Source organism: Podarcis vaucheri (genome assembly GCF_965113315.1).
Source record: "Podarcis vaucheri genome assembly, chromosome: 2".
Lineage (NCBI taxonomy): Eukaryota > Metazoa > Chordata > Lepidosauria > Squamata > Lacertidae > Podarcis > Podarcis vaucheri.
The window spans coordinates 89602583-89620757 of record NC_138760.1 but is presented as its reverse complement, the minus strand read 5'-3'; the positions used below and the strand labels follow the sequence as shown (position 1 = coordinate 89620757).

General features: G+C 45.5%; 1 protein-coding gene across 2 annotated transcripts in view; it reads left to right on the top strand.

Moving 5' to 3' along the window:
- The window catches only part of LOC309525329 (uncharacterized protein), a 76095-nt gene that overhangs the window by 31926 nt on the left and 25994 nt on the right, over positions 1 to 18175 (top strand). Inside the window, exons 3-4 of one of the 2 annotated variants that reach the window (XR_014216145.1) lie at positions 13012 to 13180; positions 16683 to 16697. The gene's annotated coding sequence lies outside the window, so the exon portion shown is untranslated. Of the gene's footprint in view, positions 1 to 13011; positions 13181 to 16682; positions 16698 to 18175 lie in introns of those variants that run through there. The other variant, XM_082210902.1, reaches the window with a different exon arrangement.

Genomic DNA, 18175 nt, shown 5'->3' with positions numbered 1-18175 from the left:
CAGATCTGTGGCGCGACCACAATTGGAATACCGTGTGCCGTTCTGGTTTGCCTCCCCTCAAAAAGGGCTGGCAGAAGTTCAGAAAAGGGCAACCAAGATGATCAAGGGAAAAGCTGCAGCATTTGGGACTATTTGGTTCAGAGACAAGGTATGTAACAGGTGACATGAGAGAAGTAGATAAAAGTAAGCGTGCATGGACAAAATAGAGAGAGAAAATGTTTTCACCCTCTCTTATAACTCTGGAACTCATGGACCTCCAATGAAACTGAACCTTTGAAGATTCCATACAGATAAAAGAAAGTAGTTCCTCACACAGCACATGGTTAAAGTACAGAACTTGCTCCCACAGGAGGCAGTGATGACTACCAACTTAGATGGCTTTAAAAGATAAATTCATAGGGAATAAGGCTATCAGTGGGCGGCTACTAGTCACAATGACTATGCTCTGTCTCCACAGTCAGAGGCAACTATACATCTGCCAAAGTTGCAGGTTCAATCCCCGTAAGGGACAGCTGCATATTCTTGCATTGCAGGGAGTTGGACAAGATGATCCCCGAAGGTCGCTTCCAACTCTGTGGTTCCATGAGATACCCATGAGAAGTCCTGGACTGGAACTGGTTGTGGCACAGAGGTAGACCATATGCAGAAGGGCCCGGGTTCCATCCTCAACATCTCCAGGTAGGGTGGAGAGAGACAGCTGACAGAAACCCTGGAGAGCTAGTGTCAGTCAGTGGGGGAAATAATGGCCTGACTCAATATAAGGCAGCTTCCTAGGTTGCTGAGGCACAGAAGTGATAGCAACCAAAGGTGGGCAGAGGACTAGAACAGTCAAACCTCGGTTCTTGAACACCTCTGTTTTGGAATGTTTCAGCTCCCGAACACGGAAAACACGGAAGTATATGCTCCAGTTTTTGAACGTTTTTTGGAACCCAAACGTCTGATGTGGCTTCCGCTTGAGTGCAATAAGCTCTTGCAACCAATCAGAAACCACATCTCAGTTGTCAAACGTTTCAGAAACCAAACGCACTTCAGGAACAGATTGTGTTTGACAACCAAGGTTTGACTGTAGCATGAATACATTGGGGGCTTAGAACTGGAAAGCAGTGTCAGAACATTGTGTGCCGATATAGTGACATAATTGGAACATGGAGGAATGTGTTTGCATTTGGCAGGGGGGAGAGAGCTCCTCAGTTTCCCCCTCAGAAATGAAGCTCTTTGCTTCCCTTCCTCCCCCAGCAAATTATTCAACACCGAGCCTGCCCAAGCGCCTGTTTGCTGCAGATCCGTAAATCATGCTCGTTTCTGTGCATCCATGTTTCCTTTGCCGTTTACACTCACTCCAGCAAGAGCCACCTTGCTTTTGTCTTGTGGAATGCGGGCCTAGCGCTGGACTGACACCATTATTCACCTGCTCCAGAGCTGAGGAGAATGGGCTTTGCTAGCAACCACCAGGAGCTAATGATTTAAATGATTACTCAAAGCGGACAAGTGGTAACTATTGACATTAAACAAGGTGCTTCCATTGTTTGGGGTGTTTTATTTTGGGTTTGGTTCCCCCTCCCCTCCCGTCCTCGCCCAGTCTCTTCACAAGGTAGCTTGCCTGCAGGGACAACTCCACAGTATGGCTACACAAGGAAATGGCTGTCAGGAGATGTTTCAACAAAAAGCCATCAATAAAGTGAGTCCTAGAAGCTTTGCGCAAGGAAGTCTGTTAATATATTTCTAAAAGTTCTTAACTGTGCAGGCAAGAGCTCGTTCATTTAAAGGAGGGCTGGGGAGCCACCAGTCTGGGCCCTCAACACGTCCCCCAGGCCTCTCACGCCCCTTCTCACCAGGCTGCAACCCTCACTAGCCTGCCCAGCCATACATATCCAGAGTTGTTTCCATGCAACCACAGTGCCAAGCTTTCAAGTTAAATCCACGGTGGATCCAGAGTAACGATGTTTTTTTTCCTCCTCTGAACAGTAACATGGTTGTGTGGAGTGTACGTTTGACATGTAAGATCCTGCTCAGACTTGGACTGGCCATTTGACAGTTCTGGCAAATGCCACATAGGCTGGTGAACACAGTATTCAGACGGATCATGGAGGAGACTGCGCTCTCTCTCTCTCTCTCTGTGTGTGTGTGTGTGTGTGTGTGTGTGTGCGCGCGCAGTCCTTGAGTTTATTTCTTGAATTTTAAAAGGGCTTCTTTCTTTTCTTTGGCTGGTGTTTTGGCAAATAGTGGAAGGAGGGAGAAATTCTCACTAACCCATCAGCCACACAGCATGGAAATAATAATATTTAGCGTATATTATGCTAACTGTGACAGTGCTTACACAAAGGGGTGGGGAAGTTGAAGTCTCACAGAAAGTGCAGAGGTGGAAGGGGTGTACTCCACAAAGCCCAATACAGGACTTGCTTCCCAATTACCTTGTTAAACTGAAGCACCTCATTCATTAAGCACAAGGCCAGGTTCAAGGTTCTTGTATTAATTTAAAGGGCCCTTTGCAACCTGGGTCCACAATACCTCAAGGGCTGCCTGATCCCTATATCCCTGCCTGATCACTGGGTCTTCCGGGGAGTCACAGTTACTGGTCGCCCACGGCTCAGATGCTTGGCTCCTATCCACCAGGAGCCTGATTCAGGAAGATGCCCCATGAATCCCCATGGAACTGTATCTCAGAGAAATTGCCCTTTTCCACTGTGGAGAAAGATGTTAAAGGGCAAACCTCAAGACGCACACATTACGGTCGGAAGAAGAACATGCATGGGACAGTTTCCTTCTCTTTTTTATACTAGTTGTCTATGGAATCTTGTAGTCCAACTCCATATCTGCCTCCTGTCTAAGGCACACACAACAAACAACAGTTTTGAGAGGCACGGCCCTAAGGGGCAAAACTGAGGGAAACAAAGAGCGGCAGATCTAAACTTTTATTTAAACACTGGAGGTGTCAAAGAAGAAATGAGCAACTACTTCCTCTCTTGTGTCAATCTTCGCTTACTGTGCCTTTTATTTTTGGTAGGCAAATTGCGTTTCCCCCTGACTTTCTGAGACCAGGCATTTCCTGATGTTTCCTTTTCTTCAGGGGAAAGCAGGGGTTTTGTGTTTTGCTTCGTTTTTTTGTTTTGCCTTGATGCCCATTTCATGGAATGTTTCCTTCCCCTTTACCCACCTTTCTTTTTCTGCAAACAGGGATTTTCTGTGCCAACAATAACTTCCAGCTCCTCACTTTGCCAGCTCCTTGTCCTTGTGGTACAAAGGCCCCAAGTGCTTTGTGTGTCTATGTAGTCTCCCCCCCTCCGTTCCCCCCACAACACACCATTCCGCTTCAAATCAGTTCCTTGTGTGCCTTATGTGCACATATTATGGGCCAGTCTCAGGGCAGCATCGTCTAAAGAAGCCGACTGAAGCTCACCGGTTCCTTTCACTCCCTTTTTAAAGTAAAAAGATACTTTAGGAAAACAGGAAGAAAGGAATCCCTTTGACCAGAAATATTCCTGAGAATGTCGAGATGTAATTGACTCTGCCTTTGCTATGTTTCCAAAATTATAATTCATTTCTTAAAGAGTTGATTCACATGATCCTTTGGGAATGTTTCAAACTGGGTCAAAAACTTGCTCATCCATTTGGAACAAGAGTCCGTCTACCTTATTTCAAGCAATCTGCTGCTGGGTAAGGCCAGGAGAGGGCTGTATTTTGAGTTGCTCCCTGCCCCAACTTTCACCCCCCTGCAAGAAACTACAGTAAGCCCCTAGTTTATGTTGGGGCTACTTTCCAGAGATCATGCCTAAAGCCAATATCATATTTGGTCAAAACCCATTGGGTTCAATGGTGGGTGGGATTGTCGAAGTCATTTTCTCAGAAACCCCACCACTTTAAAATAAAATAAAATATTTTTACCAGGTGCATAAAGCTGAATGTGCTCATTAAATGCATGTAAGCTGCAAACTTATTGTTTTCCTCTTCAAACTGGAATTGGATTTTTAAAACTGTAACATGCGTAACCTCTGCAAAATAGCACAACGCCCACCTAAAGGGATCAAAGTTGTAACTCTGAGATACCATCTTGGCTGTTAGCCCTAATGACTTGCTCCCTGCCTTGCAGGCCTTTTCTACCTGGTCGGGGAAGGGGGGGCCGTGACTGACTCCAGCTCCAAAAACTGAGGCTGCCGAACAGACTTTTGGGCTGGGGTATTGCTGGTGGGGTTTTGTTGGGTTCCCCCCACCCCCCTGCTTTTTGTTGTTGTTGATTTTTTTGTATCTTTATTTTTAAATCTTATAATGATTTGTGTGGAAATTGTTCGATTATTGTTGTGTACTTGTTGATGTGTTTTGTTTGTTGTTTCTGGCTACTTTCATTACGCTTGTAATAATGTAAACATTTTCTGATTCTAAGCTGCCTTGAGCATGGTTTTAACTACAGCAAGGCAGCATACAAATTAGATGATGATGATGATGATGATGATGATGATGATGATGATGATATGCCCAAGCCAAGGAGATTGCATGTGGACCTTCCATTGAGAACGGTTTGCCGAAGCCATCCTGAGGATGCAGTTTTGGAGTGCTGGGGAAATGTGTTGTGGCTGTTCTTACATCCCATCAACAGGGGTGTAAATTAAAACAGGCCCCACCTGTATTTTGAACAGTAGGGCTCAGGCCCAGGATATGAGCATAATATTAAAGCAGGCAGTGCTTTTAATAGTATGCACTGGATACAACTGAGGGAGAAAATTGGCTCAGTTTCCTTTTGAAGGTGACTCTACCTCTACCTGGGACGCGGGTGGCGCTGTGGGTAAAACCTTAGTGCCTAGGACTTGCTGATCGTAAGGTCGGCGGTTCGAATCCCCACAGCGGGGTGAGCTCCCGTCGTTCGGTCCCAGCTCCTGCCCACCTAGCAGTTTGAAAGCACCCCTAAGAGTGCAAGTAGATAAATAGGTACCGCTTTATAGCGGGAAGGTAAACGGCATTTCCGTGTGCGGCGCTGGTGCTGGCTCGCCAGCTGCAGCTTCGTCACGCTGGCCACGTGACCCGGAAGTGTCTTCGGATGGCTCCGGCTCCCGGCCTCTTGAGCAAGATGAGCGCGCAACCCTAGAGTCGGACATGACTGGCCCATACGGGCAGGGGCACCTTTACCTTTACCTACCTCATTGACCCTTCCTGAAAGAAAACATCAACTGAAACGCATTCATCCTCCGAAAGCTAAACATTTTGCAGTTCAGAATTCAACCAAATAATGTGCACATAAGTTCATATACCAGGTAAAGTGCACATTAAATGCATACTTTAATGAAATTATTTATTAATGATGACATTATTGGGAAAATATTAATATTAAATTAATATTAAATAATTAAAGGTTAAATTAATATTATTAGGGAGATATTTAAAAGCATTTGCAAACTTATGTGGCGAACTGAGTTTAAGACTGGGAAAATGAGAAGCTCAAATTGACTCGACCCCAGCAGAGAACTACCCCCTCATCACAGAGAGACACTTCAGATCTTCTAGAATGAGGCCGATCATGAAGCACAAATGCCCTGTACTTCCTGTGTCCTTCACTTCTGTGCAGAAGGGAGGTGGGAAAGATCAATTCTGCATAGTGCAGAGAAGCCTAAGGAATTGAAAGTGTGAGCCATTACTCATCCCCTCCCCATCCCATCCATTGTATAAGATCCAAAGTCTAAAAGAAATGATGGCCACCAGTCTCCATTCACCTGAGCTTAAGGCAGGGCTTTTGGGTCAAACGAGTGTGACCTCTAGTCTGGGTGGAGCCCTGGCATGTTAGACTATGGGCTGAACTCTAACCAACTGTAAAGCACATTTGCAGGTACATTTTATATTTTTAAATTCATTCGTTTTACATTTAATCAGCAGGTTACTTGTTAGGAAAAACATGCCCAGTTCATGGCCTTGATGTAATTTATCTAATAATTTAATTAAAGAGTCCTCCCCCATCCCACCCCCATGCACACCAACACAACCCAGAACAGCCATTTCAAATGCGACAAGCAAATCATTGGAAAAGGAGGCTTGGCTCAATAAATTCTATGAAGTCTGACCAACACTGATGTTGTCTGATAAGGCGGCTCGAAGACAAGACAGGCCTATCAATTGAGTCAGGCCAGCTAGCCAGGTTGTCATCTTGAGAAAGTAAAGCCAGGCAATGCAATGCAATGGGGGAAGGATTGCATCAGAAGGCAAGCATCCTGACCCTATGCATGCTTACTCAGAAGAAGTCGGTTTCAGCCAGTTCAAAAGGACTTACTTCCGAGGAAGTGCTTGCAGGACTGCTGCTTATGTTGAAATAGCTGTATTGGGAAAGTGTGGGACTGGTGATCTGAAGGTCCCTAGAGCCTTCCTTCGTTTCAGCAAGTTGTATTTTCCTTGTAAAACAAGTTTTTTGAGAGGCAGTGTGGTCAAGTAGTAAGAGGGTTGGACAGGTCTGTGAACAGAGACATCTGCCAGTTTTGGTTTTCCTCTTTGTCTCATTTCTCCAGGCTTAAAATCACTTTACTCTATTTGCAAAAAATTCTTTTAAAAATCTGCACAAAAACCCAGATGCATTTTTGTTCTGATTTCTCCTAAAAATGTGTTTCTGTATGCAATTTGGCCTCAAGCATTTCCCCTAATATTATGTAGCATTGCACATTATTTTCACTTTTACGTGGAGATATTCCAGTCCATATCTGTTTTGCATTTGAACTTATTTTTAAATATGAAGGTTTGTGTGTGTGTGTGTGTGTGTGTGTGTGTGTGTGTGTGTGAAATTGGTTTGATAGGTTGTGTAGTAAATGATTTCTAAATGGAAATAAATAGTATATGCATTTTTGTGAACCCTGTTTGGCTGGAGCAGGGCATCACAAAGGCTCACTTCCTGGTTCAGGAAGTACAAATCAGTTGTAGGTTCCCATGAAAATGCGAAGTGAACCAGTTCTTCCCCTATCCCTAGACAGGACACAGTTAGACAGGCCTAGGGAGGCCTAGTTTTAGATCCCCATTCAGTCATAAAGCTCAGGAACGACCTTGAGCCAGTTGTCATCTCTCAGCCTAATCCAGTGTTTCCCAAACTTTTTTGGGCAACGGCACACCTGTTTAAGGAAAAAAATCTCGCGGCACACCACCGCGGCACAGCCCCGTGACGTCAGCGCGCAGCGTCACGCCGGGAGGGGTGCACGAAAGTGAAAGTTTTTTCCCTCCCCCTTGCCGGGGAACCTCCAAGCTTTGGGGGTGGGAGGAGGCAGCAGAGCGAGGGACTGAGGGACGGCGGCAACTGAGGCGGCGGCGGCTGTTGTGGTGGTGGCGGCGATAGCGGGCGGAGGAGGGGGCGGCGGGGCTTGAGGAGCCGTCGCCGGGAGTTGCTGCTGCTGTTGTTGCTGCTGCTGCCCGGACATGCCGGCCTCCTCCTCCTCCGCTGTCTCGCGCTCCTCCCTTTTGCACGCGCTGCCCCGCCGCTCGGCACCACCACCGCGGAGCCGCCCCCGGCTCGACGCGGATCCTCGCCGCCGCCTCTCACCGCCCGACTCGCCCGCCTCCCTCCCACGGCACACCAGCCAATGTCTCACGGCACAGTAGTGTGCCGCGGAACACCGGTTGGGAAACACTGGCCTAATCTACTTCACAGAGAGCGCAGTGGAGGCTGATCCACTATGTACAGAGTTCAGAGAAACTATAGCATTCCTGTTTTTCCTTACGTTTAAAAAATGCTTTGTGAGAACAGAATTCTGAACCAGATGGGCCCCTGGCCTGACCCAACAGAACCTTCCACTGCAGTCATTATATGATGTACTGTTTATACAAAGGAAACCTGTTGTGGAATCACCTTATTAAATACAAAAATAGAGCAAATGATTGGCCCAAGGTCACACAGTGAGTTTCATGGTTGATTTTAACCCTGACCTCCAAGGTCCGCTTAATATCCACTTTATTCCAAATTCGGGGGGGGGGGGGATGCAGAAGTTAATAAGCTGGGGGAGGGGAATGATATTTTCCCATATATCTGGAAATGGATGGGGTCCCATGTTAAAACAGTCCTTTAAGATTAACCAAGTCAAGCTGCAATCCTGTGGATGTGGCTCATGGAATTCAGTGGGGCTTACTTCTGAGTAATGTACAGCATGAAATTGCAACAGGAGGGACCCCTTCTGTACCAAAGTAAGGCCATTTTCAGTTGAGTTGGGTCATATTGGTACAGTGGTACCTTGCAAGACGAATGCCTCGCAAGACGAAAAACGCGCAAGACGAAAGAGTTTTCCGTTTTTTGAGTCGTTCCGCAAGACGAATTTCCCTATGGGCTTGCTTCGCAAGACGAAACGTCTTGCGAGTTCTTGCGAGTTTGTTTCCTTTTTCTTAAAGCCGCTAAGCCGTTAATAGCCGCTAAGCCGTTAATAGCCGCTAAGCCGCTAATAGCCGTGCTTCGCAAGACGAAAAAACCGCAAGACGAAGAGACTCGCGGAACGGATTAATTTTGTCTTGCGAGGCACCACTGTAAATTTTCATTAACTTTGCAAGGAAGGGAGAATACCAGAATAACTTAGCTGAACCCTTGTGAGTGCTCATTGGCCATATCCCATGTCCTTCAAGCACCGCCCCCCTGCTGCCACCAGCCACCACTGGCCTCGGGGGCCAAGTGCTGGCACCAGGCCTATTGGGGGTGCTGAGAAAAAATGTTGCTTCAGTTCATGGCTCTATCCACCATGAGCAGAAGGAGAAAGCAAAGTAGCCATCAGCGGAGTGTTTGTGTGAATCAGCCCACATAGACACACCTCCAGCTAACACAAAGGTACACTAGCCACAGAACACTGTTGTGTGTCCACAACACCGTAAACAAATAGCTCATAAATCAATCCTCCACCAACTTAAAAGGGAGGGAAGCGCGGACCTTTGTACCAGCTCAACTTGCCAGCCTTTAATTGACAGAATCCATTAATAATGTTTTCCAGCCGCTTCTCGTTCAGCACTCTAACCCCCTTTTAAAAGTCCTGTCATGTTAAAAATTGACATGTGTTGACTTTGGCCAGGGAAAGCCCGAGTGCTGGTTGTAGGTAGGAACTTTGGGTGTTTAGTCTGGCTTGCATTTTATTTTTCCCTTTCATCAAATTAGTTCAGCTGTAGTTTTTAAAAAAGAGAGAAGAAAAGGAAAACGGCTTTACAATCTGAGGCTCTGGCTCGGGATTGCAGCATCCCACCCCCACCCCTTAAAACACAAACAAAAAAAAACTGCTTACAAATGTTGCGTGATGCATGTCGAAATGGCCAGCCATGAGAGAAAGGGAGGCACATGAACCTGACTGCGTGGAAGCAACACCTCTTTTCAGAGAAGTGTAGGAGACTCCATTTCCCTAATGCACAACTGTCACTGTTTGTTTTAAAAACCTGAGGGCACTTCCTAGCCAAACCAAAGCACTTTGAAGTCCCGTTGGTTTCCGTGGAGAGATTTAATCTCATATTTAATTTTCCCATTGAAATCCATGGAGAAAGGGGCGAGGCGTGTGCAGTTAGGCATAGTGTGGAGAGAGTGGATAGGGAGACAATTTTCTCCCCCTCTCATGATACTAGAACTGTCGGCCATCCAAGGAAGCTGGATGCTGGAGGATTTGGGACAGGAAAAGCAAGTAGATTTTCTCGAAGCACGTGGAACTTGGTCCCACAGGACGCAGTGATGGCCACCAGCTTGGGTGGCTTCAAAAGAGGGTTAGACAAATTCATGAATGATCTCGATGGCTGTGATCTTCCTCCAGTTTCAGAGAAAACAGGCCTCTGAATACCAGTGGCTTGGAATCACAAGTTCTGTTGTACAAAGGTCCTGAGTGTTGTATCTCTATGGGCATCTGATTGGCTATGGTGAGAACAGGATACTGGAAAAGGTGGATTTTAGGTTTGATCCAGCCAGGCTCTTATGTTCTTAATACCAGTTCTCTTTGTAGCAGTGAATGAACCCATGACATAATTTGTTTTGGTCTATTCTATTGTGGCTTTAACTTTCTGTATGTTTTAAATTGTAGTAGTGATGAATTTATTGTTTTATCTTTGTTTGTAAACTTTTAAGGGGTTTGATTAACTGGATTATTTTATGCTATTGTAAACCACCCGACACATGATTCAGCCAAAGTTAATGTCACATTGGTTTTAATGGGAGAGATGGAATCATGTGCTTAACTTGCCACTTGAAATCTGAAGGACTTAAAAGGGCTTAATTTTAGTAGGTTGTGTCCCTATAATTTTTGTGAAATATGTGGAAGATAAGTGTATTAAAATAAATAAACTGAGGAAATTATCTGTATTTATCTGTATTTTAAAGTTTGACATCTTGGTATCCTAACTAATATTTTATTTTTTAATGAAAAAGTTGAGATCTAACCTTCTTTGGCAACTTTTAAGCAATTGACAGTGTAAACCTTATATGATCTCCTTTATAATTTGCTCTATGTGATCTGCATATGTGAATTCTTTTATTTTTGTTTGAATTTGTCTTGATTTCCATATATTGAACTCACATTACCAGTGAAATTTCTATATCATATTTGGATAGGGTTGGGTTTTTTGTTTTACATCTTAGTTCTTTTTCCCCCTTTTCTTTTTTAAAAAAGCTTGGCTTTTAAAAAAAGTCGTTGGACTCTTTAATGTGGATAATAAGCTTCCTGTACCTCCCTCAAATTTCCGCTGGTCATATGACATTCTCCTCCAGATCATTGCCTCCCATAGCTTTTGCCTCCCTCAGTCTGGATTTTCTTATATCTTCCCCTTTTCAGAGCATCCCTGGTATGACAAAATCTGAACTGAGGGAGGGGAAAGCGAGGGAAGGCAATAAATTGACCAATGGAGAATTAATGGAGGAAGAGAAAGCTTTTGAAGGTGCCTGTTGTTGTTTTTTGGTAGGAACTTATTTTCTGATGCTCGTAAGGTATAAAATGGGTACATTTCCCCTGCAAAACCATTTGGATATCAAAAGTGGGGTTTAATATGCTCACTGGGACCTTGGAAAACCGTTTCCTAATCTTCTTTGTGGAGCATTGCACAAACAGAACACATTGTGATAAACACAGGACAGCTGATGGAAGCAGAAGCCACGTGTCAATTTACTATATCTCTCTGTAACATGTAGTAAAACCTACCTGATTGTCTCCATCCCTACCCACTGTCACCAGTGGCAATGCATGGGCAGGGCTGACCCTTTCACTAGGAAGAGTGGCAGCCGCCTCAGGCAAGAGATGCTAGAGGGCAGGCAGTGTTGGAGGTCAGAGCTGTGTCTGCCCTATGGCTTGCTCTGTGCCCCTTAACCTAGTCTGTTGCCCTCAGGTACAGTAGAGGAGCACTGAAGCAAGAGCCAGCTGCCAGTCCAGTCTTCCTGTGGAATGAGAGGAGAGGGGCGCTATATTTTCCTCAGAGAGCCAGTGTGGTGTAGTGGTTAAGAGCGGTAGACTCGTAATCTGGTGAACCGGGTTCGCGTCTCCACTCCTCCACATGCAGCTGCTGGGTGACCTTGGGCCAGTCACACTTCTCTGAAGTCTCTCAGCCCCACTCACCTCACAGAGTGTTTGTTGTGGGGGAGGAAGGGAAAGGAGAATGTTAGCCGCTTTGAGACTCCTTCAGGTAGTGATAAAGCGGGATATCAAATCCAAACTCTTTTCCTTCACCTCAGACAGCGGAGCATATTGGCCTGACGCTGGAGGAAATCCACAGCATGATGAAATCATTTACAGAGAGAGAATGGCACAGGCTGCCATTTTGGCAGCAGCCCTCAGTTTATTTACTACTTTATCTATTCCCATTTCTGAATGGCTTCCTATGAAACATTGCTATTAAATAAAAGTGTCAATAATTAAAACATATATAAGACAATATCATGTATAGGAACAATTTCAAATCCATTGTATGCTGGGATAAAAATATACACTTAAAAGGTTGGTTATGAAAGGAATGACTTCAATGCGTGCAAAAAACCCCACAAAACAATAGAGATGGCACCTGTGTGATACGTTGTGGGAAAGCCTGATTCCAACATTCATAGAATCACAGAACTGCAGAGTTGGAAGGGACCCCGAGGGTCATCTAGTCCAACCCCTGTGATGCAAGAATCTCAGCTAAAGCATCCATGACAGATGGCCATCCAACCTCTGTTTAAAAACCTTCAACAATCCATCGCTTTTCATGAGAGTCTGTTCCACTGTCAAACAGTTCTTACTGACAGAAAGTTCTTTCTGATGTTTAGTCTGCATTTCCTTTCTTGTAACTTGAAGCCATTGGTTTGGGTCCTACCCTCCAGAGCAGGAGAAAACCATCTTCCATGTGACATTGTATGGAATGAATCTCCTGATGAGATGCTACCACTGATCAGTTGGGCATACAGTCATACCTTGGATCTCGAATGCCTTGGTACTCGCCCGTTTTGGTTCCCAAACGCCCCAAACCTGGAAGTGAGTGTTCTGGTTTGTGAACGTTTTTTGGAAGCTGAACATCCAACGCGGCTTCCGCAGTTTCCGATTGAGTACAGGAAACTCCTGCAGCCAATCGGATTTGTGCCTTGGTTTTCGACGCTTCCATAACAGATTCCGTTTGAGAACCAAGGTATGGCTGCATAATGATATTTTAGGTATCCTTTTTGTCATTCAATGTGGTTTATCCCTGAAGACCCAGCTCTTGCTTTTTCCCTTTCCTTCCTTAACTGATGAGCAGCCACCCTGCAAGCCCTCACTTTTGTGGGCGACCCCTTGCTGGTAGCACTTTAATTTAACGTGTGCATGCCAGGGCCCAAGTGATGTCATATTAGTTTAGGAAGCGTAGCCTGTGTTGTGCGGGCAGCTTAACTGGTCTGAAAGTTGTGTGGTTCAAGCAAACAGCAGGATTTATGTTACGCACGTCCCGTTCTTCCCATGCAAGCCAGAATATCTGCGTAGTGATGGCTGGGAGGATACAGGTTGCTATTTTAGAGCCAAGTGGAATGGCGTTTCTGAAACTTCAGGAAGTTAATAACATGCTCATGTCATCGTGCTGCCGCTTTCAAATTGAATCCTTCTCTTCTCGGCTCAGGGGAGATGAGAGATTCCGTCACAGAAAGCAGAGTTGGAAATAACAATGGAAAACCCCGGTGAGCAAATGACCTTGGAAAGGAGGGTGAGACCAGACTGCTAGTAACCCACCTCTTGCGAGGGAACATGGAGGACCAGATAGGCCCGCTGGCTCCTGCTTGAACCCAGAGGTCAGTACAAGAGGCTACCTTTAAAATGCTGGGGCTATAAAGAGGATCTGACAAAGAAGGAGGTCACTTAAGGGATTAAAAATGCGTAGACAGTTTTTCAGCCCCATTTATTCCTCAGTGTTTTGTGAGTGAAGATCTTTTCACATATCTCTGAATGCCAGTTGTCTCAGGAAGTGATGTAGCAGCTCTTTGGGACTAAGAGTATATGCCACCACAATCTCCAAGCAATGCAAGATCCCAGGGGTTCCAGTTCCTGACCCAGGGTTCGTGTTACCTTTGGAAATGAGGCATAGCAGAGACTGTGGTGTCTCTATGAGATATGGTTTATTTACACATATAAACAACTTGCGCCTACGATGCAGGGGTTCACAGTATTACAACCCCAAAAGGATCTTGTTTCTGCCAGGCATTCTTCTCCCAGTTTGCTGCTTTATATCTAGCTTCTAGTTCACATCACTTCACTCTCTGCTCTGAACTCTCGCTTTGTCCTTCTAACTACCTGGAGTTGTGGGAGTGGGCCCCAATCATTTACTGTCTCACACAGAGCCTCTTTCCTTTGTTCCCCTTAATGGCCCATCACCCATGCAATCACCTCATCAGGAGGCTAGCCTGACTTATACAGGGTGAGTCCTTTAAAACAGGCCCCATGGATACAGAGTACACATGTTCCACGGGGCCTCTTTTAAAAGACTCACCCTGTATTTTAACACTTGCTGGATCCAGGGGTTAGAAGGGTCTTGGCATACAGCCTAATGCCCCAAACTCAAAACAATACCTCTATTCAAAAGTAAGCCCTCTGTCTTTCTCTAGGCCTCTCTCAGGTAGTCTTAAAAAGAAGAAAGTTTCAGGGTGCTTTCAGATGGTGTTTATTATAAGACAGGTTTTTTAAGCCTCTATACAATGTAGGAATCAAAATGCCAGTCTGTATCCTTCCCACACATTTTGTCCAAATTTACCCTTTCAATGGAAAATAAATAAAACCCTGTTTCAGACCCCCCAGTCACTGATTTACAGTATTAAACATCTGGGAAGACCCTCAATTCACACAGAAAGTGTGGGGTGATATCATACCCCTCACGGGGTGGGGGTGGGGTTTGCAGGAGAAAAGACATGCCCCCTTGCAGAAAGAATCTCTAGCCATTTCTTTAGTTCTGCAATGGCCAGCCATTCATGCCCACCAGCAGCAGTTTATTCTGGTGAAAGAAAATTGGCCCGGCCATGCTTGCCCAACCAGTTTGACTGTCAATAGCAGGGTTGTTTTTGCTGTTTACAACCAGAGTTCTTAAGACATAATTCAGAGCATTGTGTGTGTGTGTGTGTGTGTGTGTGTGTGTGTGTACAGTGGTGCCTCGCAAGACGAAAAGAATCCGTTCTGTGATTCTCTTCGTCTAGCGGTTTTTTCGTCTTGCGAAGCAAGCCCATTGAAGGATTAGCGGATTAGCGCTATTAGCGGCTTTTAGTGGCTTATCTGCTGATCGGATCAGCTGATAAGCAGCTTAGCGGCTTAGAAAAGGGGGGGGGAGGGGAAAAAACCAGCAGGAACTCGCAAGACATTTTCGTCTTGCGAAGCAAGCCCATAGGAGATTCGTTTTGCGAAGCACCTCCAAAACGGAAAACTCTTTCGTCCAGCGAGTTTTCCGTCTTGCGAGGCACCACTGTATCTATATGGAACCTTACAGGGTGACCTTCTGGGTGACCTTACAGGGGGCCACACGATAGGCAAGGCCAGAGACAAACATGGGTGGAGCAATTAATGTAAATTTGACCTCTGTACAGTAGGTTTTCTACGACCATTCACACTCCCCTCACAATTCCTCATCCAGGCCAGCTGCACAAAAACATTCGAGGAGGTAAGGGGTGTGGCCTAGAGAGGGATGGTATGGATGGGGGAGTAGCTTCCAGGCCTGAGATTGCCTACCCACCCATTCTGGGCTCTATTTCTATATAGCTCTCTGTCTCCATGTATACATATTTACACACACACACCTGGCTAACCTTCTTCTTTAGCCAAGCAACCCATCCACATGCACAAGAACCCTGTGTTGAGAGGACGGATGAAACATTTTTAAACAGCTCCCTTTGTAACATGAGCAAATCAAATCAAAAACGTGTCAAACTACCCTTTAAAAAACCTTCAGTTTCCCAACACTGTAAGACTTTAATGCCTTTGGCCTAGGGCAGATTGGAGCATGTGTGTGTGTGTGTGTGTTGTCTGTTTCCTGCAAAGGCCAGGAGAGCCTATTGGATTACAAGGCAGAACAGTGCAAGAATCTGCTCTCTAAAGGGTCATGGTGTTTCCCTAATCAGGATCACTTTAAATCTGCCTCTGGATTATTAATCCTGCCCTGTCTGCTGCCTGCGGAGGAGGAAGAGAAAGGAGCAGCAATTCCTGCAGGGCAGAGGGCACCAGCCCAGTCAGCTAAACAGGCCCGTGGGGTGACTGGATGACTGTGGGAATGATCAAAGAGCTACACAGCTTTCTTTGGTTCCCCTTTGCTATCTGAAAGCATCATATTAAATCTTGATGCTGCACACTGAATAACCTATTCGATTCAAACTAATCAGGGGGTTCTCCCCATCCTTTAAAAATAACAATAAATTGGGGAATCAAGGTTTTTGACACAGTTGAGGGCAAGGATCGTCCTTGAATCTTCCCGCCACACTTGCCGTCCTCTCCTGCCACACCAGTGCGGCATGCCATACCCATAGACTGCAGCAGAGGAGCCAGACATCCTTCCTTTGCAGTGCTTTGACCACAAGGATACTGTAGCTTATCCCTACTCCTGAGTCCTTTCTTTCTCTTAAGCACAAACTCGAAACAAAGAAATGAAACATGCAAACATATGCACATTTAACATTTATATGGATTTGAAACTGATGGGCCTGCCCATCCCTTTCCCCAAAAAGCACTGGGAACTGTAGTTATGGGAGGGGGCTAAGAGCTATCTGTTAGAAAACCCCAGTAAGCTTTCACAGAATGACAGTCCCCTATGTAGGGAAGAACAACAGTGAAATGCATGTGGAACAGATTTAGAATCCTCAGTCACTGCCTCTCCCCAGCAGGCCACCACTGTATAGCCTCCAAGTGTCCCAATTTTCCAGGGACATTTCCAGAATTACAAAAGCCACCCTAGCTTCTGATTTGATCCTGGAATGTCTATATTTCCCCTGCCTGTGCCCAGCTCAGGAAGGAGGATGAGCCAGCTATTGTCCCAAGTGATGGCGGTAGTGGTGGCAGTGGCTGTGAGGGAGTAATCCATGGCCTCTCCATGGCCGCTGCTGCCAGCCTCCTCCCTAGGGAGTATAACAATAAAACCATGAACAGGGCGATGATACAACGACTACTACAATTGAAACAAGGTAATATCATCCAGGCAACTATCCGTAAACAAACAATAAACGTCCATAAAAATGGCAAAAGTAGTTTCTTTCCCAAATAAATAAAGAGTTCACTTGTGATACACCAGTGGTTCAGTGCTCATTTCTTCTCTTTCCAAAATAGATTTTATCTTGGACCATTGCAAACGCAGCAATAAAGAGTCCACTTGTGATATACCAGTGGTTTAGTGCTCGGACGTCGTACCGGTAATCTGACGTTTCGTCGCTAAAGAGCTTAGTCATTGAACTTTGTAGTAAATAATATACAAGAGAAAACAGTATGTAAACGACTTAAAGCAGGGATATATCTATCCCCATTTGCATGTTTCCATCAGGAGGAGCATAGAAAGAGGACAATGTCCTTCAGTTAGTTAAATCCCCTAGGAGTTCTTCTCTTGTATACAGTGGTACCTTGGGTTAAGTACTTAATTTGTTCCGGAGGTCCATTCTTAACCTGAAACTGTTCTTAACCTGAAGCACTACTTTAGCTAATGGGGCCTCCTGCTGCTGCGCCACCAGAGCCCGATTTCTGTTCTTATCCTGAAGCAAAGTTCTTAACCTGAAGCACTATTTCTGGGTTAGCGGTGTGTGTAACCTGAAGCGTATGTAACCCGAGGTACCACTGTATTGTCAATCAGCCAAAGGCCTGGTTAAAGTGGAGCATTTTTGCCTGGCGCTTAAAAGTGAATGCCCCGGGAAAACCCACTGTTTACCACTAAATCAGAGCTAGCGTCAATCCACAGAAAACCTGATTGGCATTCATTCCAATTTGGCTGTAAACACCAGGCTTTCCTGTGGAAGGCAGCAGGACAAAAGAGATGCCTCTTGGATCCGTCTGCACCAATCCCTGGTAAAAAAAAGTCAGGTTTTATGAAGTCATCTCCAAAAGGAAGGAATTCTGGGAACTTTTTGGCCACACTACCAAACATGGCATGCTGGGTAAATGAGTATCCCAAATTTCTGGAAGCTTCTTTTAAAATGTCAAGGAGTCTAAAGGCGACATTTCTACAGAGCTAAGCATGTTTCTATAGCTGTGGGCTTTGCAGGCCTGTCCGTGAGAGTAAGCGGTGAGCAGAATTGTGACCTGGGCCGAGCATCAAGGGAAGGAGATTGCAATAGGCAAGTTAAATATAATGCTGCTCAGTAATTTTCTCCTTTCCAGTTCTGCACGAGCCCTTAGAGCTAGCATGGATTTGACAAAAAGGGGGGAGGGGAGTTGGAAAGGAGGGGAAATGGGGAGAGCTCTCCAATTCCACTTCTTAAAATTGAAGCCTACAAGGCAGATAGCTGTAGCAGGGATTGAACCTTACGCTCCGTAACTGTGGCCTCGCATTTACCGGCTGTAAAGCCTAAGACAGTCCATGTCAAGTGAGCAGCACACAAGGACCACAGGGCTGCTGCTGATGTTGCAATTCAAGGAAAGCAGAAAATCCAGCAATCAGGGAGGTCTAAGAAGCCACTCGAGTCTCTCTGACACTGATGATGCTTGACTCCCTGTAACCGCTCCTTTTGCTACTTATGTCTTGCTTGCTAAAGAATTCTCTGCACTGTGTTCACTGGCTGCAGACTAGTGGGGTATTCAGAGCCTACGGCTGAAGGGACCTGTGAAAATCAGGG